Below are 7724 nucleotides of genomic sequence, written 5' to 3'. Positions count from 1 at the left end.
CAATCCTTCCCAAAAGCAACCCAACATCATGAAAGCACAAAAACAGTTGTGAATCTCCTAAAATATGCCAAATCACATTGCCTGTGTGTGGCTGGTAGCACCTGCGTTCAGTCACTTAATCCTTATCTAAAGCCGAGATTTTCTTCCACAAAATCAAATTTGCTGATGCAATTCTGAATCTTCCATGACCATTTCACCAACCAAATTTGATTCGTCCATGTCCAGATCGTCAAGACGAACGCACACCAACAACATGCCGTGTGGGAAATGTGTCCCTCAGGACCTTTCTTGGCTTGTACACAACCCCTCTGGGAACGCAAAAAGGAAACCACAAGACAATCACTCATATTTTTGTTAAGATGTGTTTTGACCTCTTTCTGCTAAGCGAGGAATGTCAGTTAGACACATGAAGGATTTTATTCCATCACGACAAGTGTTTCTAATTTCACCCAGAGCATCGCTGCCTCCCAGCAGCAGATGTGTGAGAACACATTGATTTGTTTTTCCCATGGGTTGTGTCTTTCTTTTGAGTTAATACAGACAGTGATGCTTTTATCATGTCGACATTTGTGTACTTATTAACAACCTTTTTTTGTTGTTGCTTAGAGGTAGATAATACAGTCTGGCGAATATACTTTCCATACTGTCCTTTTTTTCCCCAGCTGTTCAGTTTTTGCGCCATTTCCTGACATAAAGTGGTCCACATTGCTGGATTCTTCCAAGAGGTTTTCCATAAACAAAGTGTTTACTGGCAGCTTTTCAAGCTCAAAGGGAAGGAAATAAAACTGAGGTTACAGCTCTTAGCCTTGAGAACAAAGTAGGAGGATTTTTACATGTAGTATCATACCAAAAGTGAAACAAAGTAGCCTCACATAATGGCACCGGGATGATATTTTTGGACATTTTGTACAAACTAGCAGTGTGTTTAGCAGCAATAATGGAGGGAGAAAATGCAGGGGGTTCAACTGAGGGCAAACTTCTTCATGAATGGGTATCATTGGAGCAGCTTTTTTAATTAGAAAGTGCACTCTTTGACTGCAGCTGGAATTCCAGGCAGTTCCGTACACACTCCCATCATTAGGTGTTGGAGGAGTCTCTGCCAGTGGTTTGGCTCACGTTCAACTGGAGAGGTTTAGACAAGGAAACAAGGATTTTGGGAGACAGTTATGTTTAAGACAAGAATGAGAATGTGTTAAGGAGTTCGTCCCCACTGAACCTCCCTCCCACGCTGGTACCTTGCTTGCTCAAAGTGTTATTGCCTTTAGGGAGGAAATCTACTTGAAAGTGTAATATTGACGAGACCAGTGTGGCTTTTTGAAGATTGTGCCAATTATTTAGTTTTCCTCTCTCAATTACAGAACATCACATCTACTGGTGTCTGGGCTTGGACTCATTTTCTAATATCAAGGAAGACAAAATTGTTGAGATTGTTTTTACAATAAAATTAGTTCCATGGGGATGAAATTAATAGCCAGTAGCTCCAAAATCAATCACAACAAACACAATGACTTGGTTTCATGAAAGTTTTTCCATTAAAGCTATGCTGAACACTATTTTCATTGATCACATAACTATGTGTATTGTGAAAGGTGTTGCCCGTAGTAGCATGGCTGCTCTCGCTCTGCCGAGCTGGCACAGGGACCAGGAGTCTAATGAGACACTGGCACTTGCTTTTATTAATGGCCGCATCCCTTTCGCTCATAAAAATGACACTTCCAAGATAAGCAACCCCCGTGGCAGCGAGGTCATTCAACTCATCAGTGACACTGAGTGGCTCTGTGTGTGTGTGTGTGTGGTTGTGTTAGCCTGTCTTTCTGTTAAATTAAGTGTTATGATGTTCTGTATTGCAATGAATTAAAACACCACTTTGCTTTGCTTATTTAATCTCTAATCATCATACACTCATTTGTCATATTTCTATTTATTTAAGAAAACATGAGCTTTTCCCAATAGAGCTTCCAGGATGAGTAAATCTGAGGGAATGTGCATGTCCTTGTCTGTTGCTCTCATCTAGACAGACCCACACTAATCCATTGGGTGGTGTGATTTATCTCGTGTCTGTCCTTCACTCTCCAGAAATGGAAAGACACATTGGACTGGATTTTTAGCTGCCTTTTCCCTCGCACGCCTGTTTCTCTTAGTCCCTCGGTTTAGCGTATGTTCTCCAGGGTGAAGCAAAAATATGGCAAAGGAGGAGCAAATTGGAGAGGAGAGATGATAGAAGAGAGACAGAATGAGGCGTCAGAGGGATAGAACATGTCAAGTGAGAAGAGCGGGATGGGGAAAAATTAGCATCGGTAGCTCATCTGGGTGGAGGCCCACGAAAAGAGTTTTAGTAAACTCTGAAACCTGTGTCTATTCGATACAAGACACAAGGAAGCCAAAAACATCGCACTGGACTACAAGCACAGTGTAATTCTTGTCCGTTCAGGAACAAATTAAGTGACTTGGACGGCATCCAGAAGTCTTCCTGCACTCTGCGATTGCAGTGCTCGCTAATTGATTTTCAGCCAGGCAAGACGTCAAAAAAAAAATATTACGCAAGAGGATTAGAGCCAACGAGAGGCCCGGGGGCACTTGCGGTTGTAGGTGGGGAGACCTCCAATTAAATCTCTTCTCGGCAGAGTGGAGTTTGGCAGGTGTTGTTAATAATATACTGTCTTTTATTTTTTCAGTTTTGCATGCATCACGAAATGCTCGTCGGAGAATCCAGCTAGGAAGTTTGTGAGTATAAGAACAAAGTTGCGAGTGATTTATCAGCTTTATCCACTTTTCTCATGTAAGCTTGTTCAACCGCCATGCTTATTTTGCTACAGCAAAACATGCCAGGCCAAGTTTGCTTTTACGTAGCAGCCATAAAAAGATTTTAGGAAAAAGAGAGGCAAGGAAAGGAGGAAGAGAGGAGGGAGGTGAAATATAGAAGAGGATGAGCTCTGAGGTGTCTTTAGTCTGGCTGCTATCATCATCATCATCTGTTCAGTGGTCATTACCGCCTTGGGAGACGGCTGTCTGGACAAAACAACTGATGGAGGGGGCCATTGGAGCAGCTGCAGACCAAGCTCATCCCACCTCTGCAAGCTGTCACTTATCAACAGAAGGAGGGAGAGGAGGACAAGGAAGAGCAGTCAGAGTGAAGCAAAATGAGAGGAGAAGAAGAACAACCTATACACTATAACCTATACACAACCTATACACACAAAAAAACGTATTCACCCATACACTAACAAACTCTAACATACACATACACACATGCAAAAACCACAAAAGAAACACTGTCATTTCACACACACACAACCCAGCCCCCATATTCATCTATACATAAATGATTTACACACAGTATAACATGACACAGTAGCTTCATCCCAAGCAGCTCCATTAGCCTGTAACAGTTTATATACATATAGACAAGTCCCCCTCACCAACAGTACAGGGACGGTGTAAAAGATAACAGTATCAAGAAAACAGGGTTCACTAGATTTGAACTAATCACACCTACAGAAGTTGTCAGCGCTAACGGGAGGGGGAGGACAGGGAGGAGGAAGGTGAAATTAAAGAGTCAAAAACAGAGCAGCGAGGGAGGAGAAAATACGGGAGGGGAGGTGAGAACTAGAAGGAGCAACAAAATTACATTAGGGGACGGCTCCATTGTGTTTGAACTCATCACACCTACGCAAGTCATCAATGAGAGGAAGAGCTAAATGGTCGGAGTGCGGGAGGAAAGAAGATAAAATCAAGGGAGGAGAAAAGAGGCAGAGGAGGAAAATGGTCCACGGTGTTTTTCGTGTTCAGTTCAGTATGCCCGACTTCTGTAGCCACTCGATCACCATGACTTTCCTGTCTGCTGATAGTAAGTACAAGATGAAAGAAACTGGAAAATTCAACACACTCTTGTGCAAAACAAATGAAACCAAAACACTGGGATTTAAATCCTCCCCTTCTTGTCTAAACTGCAGTAGCTTGGTGCAGTGTAACTTAAACTATTGATGTCTTCATTAGTATAATGAAAATGTTAGGGTGTCATAATGCTTTTGAGTTGGACTGTTGGTACTAAGTACTAAGAGGAAGTAATTAGGAGATTTACATGAAATTTCGGTCAAGTTTAGGCTACAGTGCGTAGCTTCTGTCGCCCCCATAAGGAATTACAAGTAATGACAACAGCACTGCCGGCGCGTCCACATGATACAAGCCTTCCGTGACCGTGCACCGGCAAGGAGGACACGGAGTATTAAAGTGCACATGTTAAAAAATCACTTTTTCTGGGATTTTGGGTGTTATTTTGTGTCTCTGGTGCTTCCACACACATACAAACTTGGAAAAAAACTATCCATGCTTTCCACGGCTTTCTGAGTCATTAGCCGAGACGAGGTGGCTAACCATAGCATGCTAGCGCTAGCATGCTAGCTTGTTCTCAATGGCAAAACACTGCTACAACACACACTAGTTCACCATAATCTACAAAATAACTACTTACTGTACATGTCCCTGTTCTGCAAGCATTATGGTACTTTAAAAAAACATGATGGACTCTTCAGAAGAGGTAATTGCCTTTGCTTGATTTTCTGCGCGGGAAAGTCACCTTACATAATACAGATAATACACAATACCGAGAGAGTTGTGTGGAGCTGATGGTCTTGATTAGCTTTGTAGCAACTCATTTAGCAATGGCTTGAATGTAATGGACGTTCATGCTACAACAATTTGACAGGGTTGCCAAGTAGCCAATGTGAAAAGTCATGTCATGTTATGTAGACCGTGTACGGCGCAGGCAGGGTCAGATATCACAGTTTCACAAATCTATCAATTCTCTCAGCTTGGATGCCATGGCAAAAAAAACAAGCATGATTTAATTTGCTCCTTCTGCTTTCTCTTCTGCTATTAGTGAGTTTATGGAACGAACGCAGACAGCTGTTCAAAGTGCAGCGCTGAGTACTCTGCAGGCGCCACAGCAACTCAACAAGTTCAGCACTTTAATGTATCTTCAAGACATACAATTGTGCGTTGTTTCCTCTACACAGACTGGGGGGGGGATCTCAGAAATAGCTTAGATTCTACAGTAAAATAGAGTGCTGATGTTGGCAGTCTTCCCTTATGGGGTACTCAGTCTCTCTTTCTCTCCCTCTCTGTCTGCTGTTTCCCTTTCTCTACCAATCTTGTTCCGTGCCTCACATGTTCACTGTCAGCTGGATTAGGTTTCACTGTAAGAGGATCCCTTCGACCCATTGTTCTTGAGGTCAAACTACTAAGTCAGAGGTGAGTAGCACCATCTCACCTTTGTGGCATCTACAGTATAAGGACCATCTTTCCTGCTGTTCTACCTATTTATGTGTTACATTTATATTGCTTTTATTCCAAATGTTTGATTTAAAGTTACCTTGTGGAGTTTGCTTGTACATGCAGTGTCTTTTACCAGAATGCGTTGTGGGTATCCTGGAGGCCTAAAGAATTTGTTGAATGCATTTCTTTCCTCATAAAACATCTGTAAAACCAAGTTACAGAATATATTTGATCCTGCATTGTTTACATTTCTGTTTGCTAGCTAACAATCTTTATCTCCTGTGCCGTTAAGTGTCTTGTCACATTAAAAACTGTCAATCAGGTTAAATGCCAGTTTCATTTACCTTCACACTGGGTAAATTGCCGGTCTTAGCTAGCAACTGATAAGACATTTTCAGCAATGTTATAATGTCCTAATAACGTGAATTGTCTTTCACCTTCCAACCTTGTCTCCAAGAAAGTATGTCTGCCTAGTCGCAAAATATTGACATGTTCAACATTACATGTACATATGTTTCATTAGATTTCCTGACACCATGTGCATGCTAACTAAAGCATTATTATATTTAAGTACTAAAAGCGCTTAAATACATCCATCCATCCATCTTCATCCGCTTATCCGGTATTGGGTCGCGGGGGCAGCAGCTCCAGTAGGGGACCCCAAACTTCCCTTTCCAGAGCCATATCAATCAGCTCCGACTGGGGGATCCCGCGGCGTAAATACAGAAATATTAAAAAGTAGCATTTCCTTCACCGAAAAAAAAGAAAATAAAGCAATAGCATCCCAGTTTCCTGATGAAATGTAATTTCCAGCTGACAGGGGGGCAACTTATTTTGTATTATTTTGTCTTATTGCTTGCATTCACAACACATTTGCATTTGGGCCCTTTGCACGAGCTAGTATAGAATACAAGAATACAAATGAACCAGGGGCAAGACAGGGGTTAAAAAACTTCCCTTCAAAAAAACTCAAACTTTACAAACTCAAATAAAACACGAAATAAAATGTGGCAAATTCAGGTACGCTAACATCAGGCAAACACTGTTGTGTCCATAACACCTGATGAGGACAACTAAGATCAGAATTGCAAACAGTAATGTATTTCTGAGTGTTAACAGACTGCTGATCTATTCTCCAGTCAGTGCCTTCATTATGTTCCTGGGCTGTGTGTCAAGAAACAAAGAATACAGCCCGTACTTGGAAAACCTTGAAATAACATTCTGACACATTCAACTGAATTGTACACACTAGAGCACCCTGGAGTTGCTAAAACACCACCATGGACAATTCCACGTCAATTTCCGGAGAGTAATGCATTATATTGCATATTATTTTTACTTTCACTGTGGATTCTTTTTTTCCCGGTAAATTAAAGTACTTGTGAGGCAGTGATGCAAGGCGATGCTTTTTCTCAGCAGCTGACACAGCATGCATGCTAACGCTTTCTGCTTCATGTACTACGTCTTCATAAACAGCGAGGAATATTTTCTGTATGAATCATCATAGAGGTGATTTTTTATATCAGGATGAGAATAGTCCACTTTCAAAACCTTTTGTCAGTTCTGTCAGGTCCATTAAGTTACGAACAATGCAGACAATAAAAATGCTTTGAGAAATTTTATTGAATAAATTACTAATTAAATTTGGCGATATGGCTCTGTTCAGAGGAGTGCCCTGACCTTTCATGAGCAACAGCAGCAGCAGCATTAGGGCACGCTCACACAGTTTTAGACTAGGAGAGCTAAACTATTCCCCCATATGAACAGAGCATCAAAGTACAGTGTGTCACGTTATACACGACAAGGTGGAGCTGGGGAGGAGGTGGGTTGCATTGATGTGAGCAGCAAGCAGTTAGGATCAAACTAAAGCAGCGAGCAGTTAGAGCAACTTAAAGCAGCAAGTAGTTAGGAGCAAACTAAAGCAGCTGAAGTAGCAATTTAGCAGGGGGAGTTGACCAGCTGATGCGCTGCTGCAGATCAACTGCTGCAGCTCAGCTGCTGCAGCTCAGCTGATGCAGCTCAGCTGATGCAGCTCAGCTGATGCAGATCAGCTGATGCGACCGTGTTGTTGGCCGATAGCGGTTTGCAGCGACAACTGACGCTGACGCTCAATTTATTGTAGTTCCCTGTGCAGTAAACACCACTTATCTGGTGCTACATGCTGTTCTAAACCAATGTTAAAAATACACAGTGACCCCAGTTGATTTCCCACTGCACTTGTCTCCCACCGAAATTCGAGCATCCCTTCCTATCTCTGTTCACTAGATGGCATCAGCTGGTGTGTTGCATAAAGTCGTCAGACATGAGCACAATGTTGGTACAACGCCGTGGTCCTCAGGCAAAACACTGTGGCATTGAGCCTAATAGAGACATCGCAGAGGCCTATTAGCACAGATGGTTGTCATATGTATGCAAATGAGGAGCAAAGTGAATCACGTAGCCCCATCAGC

Source organism: Etheostoma spectabile, chromosome 21 (genome assembly GCF_008692095.1).
Source record: "Etheostoma spectabile isolate EspeVRDwgs_2016 chromosome 21, UIUC_Espe_1.0, whole genome shotgun sequence".
In the NCBI taxonomy this organism is placed as follows: Eukaryota; Metazoa; Chordata; class Actinopteri; order Perciformes; family Percidae; genus Etheostoma; species Etheostoma spectabile.
Note: the sequence above shows the minus strand (reverse complement) of the source record.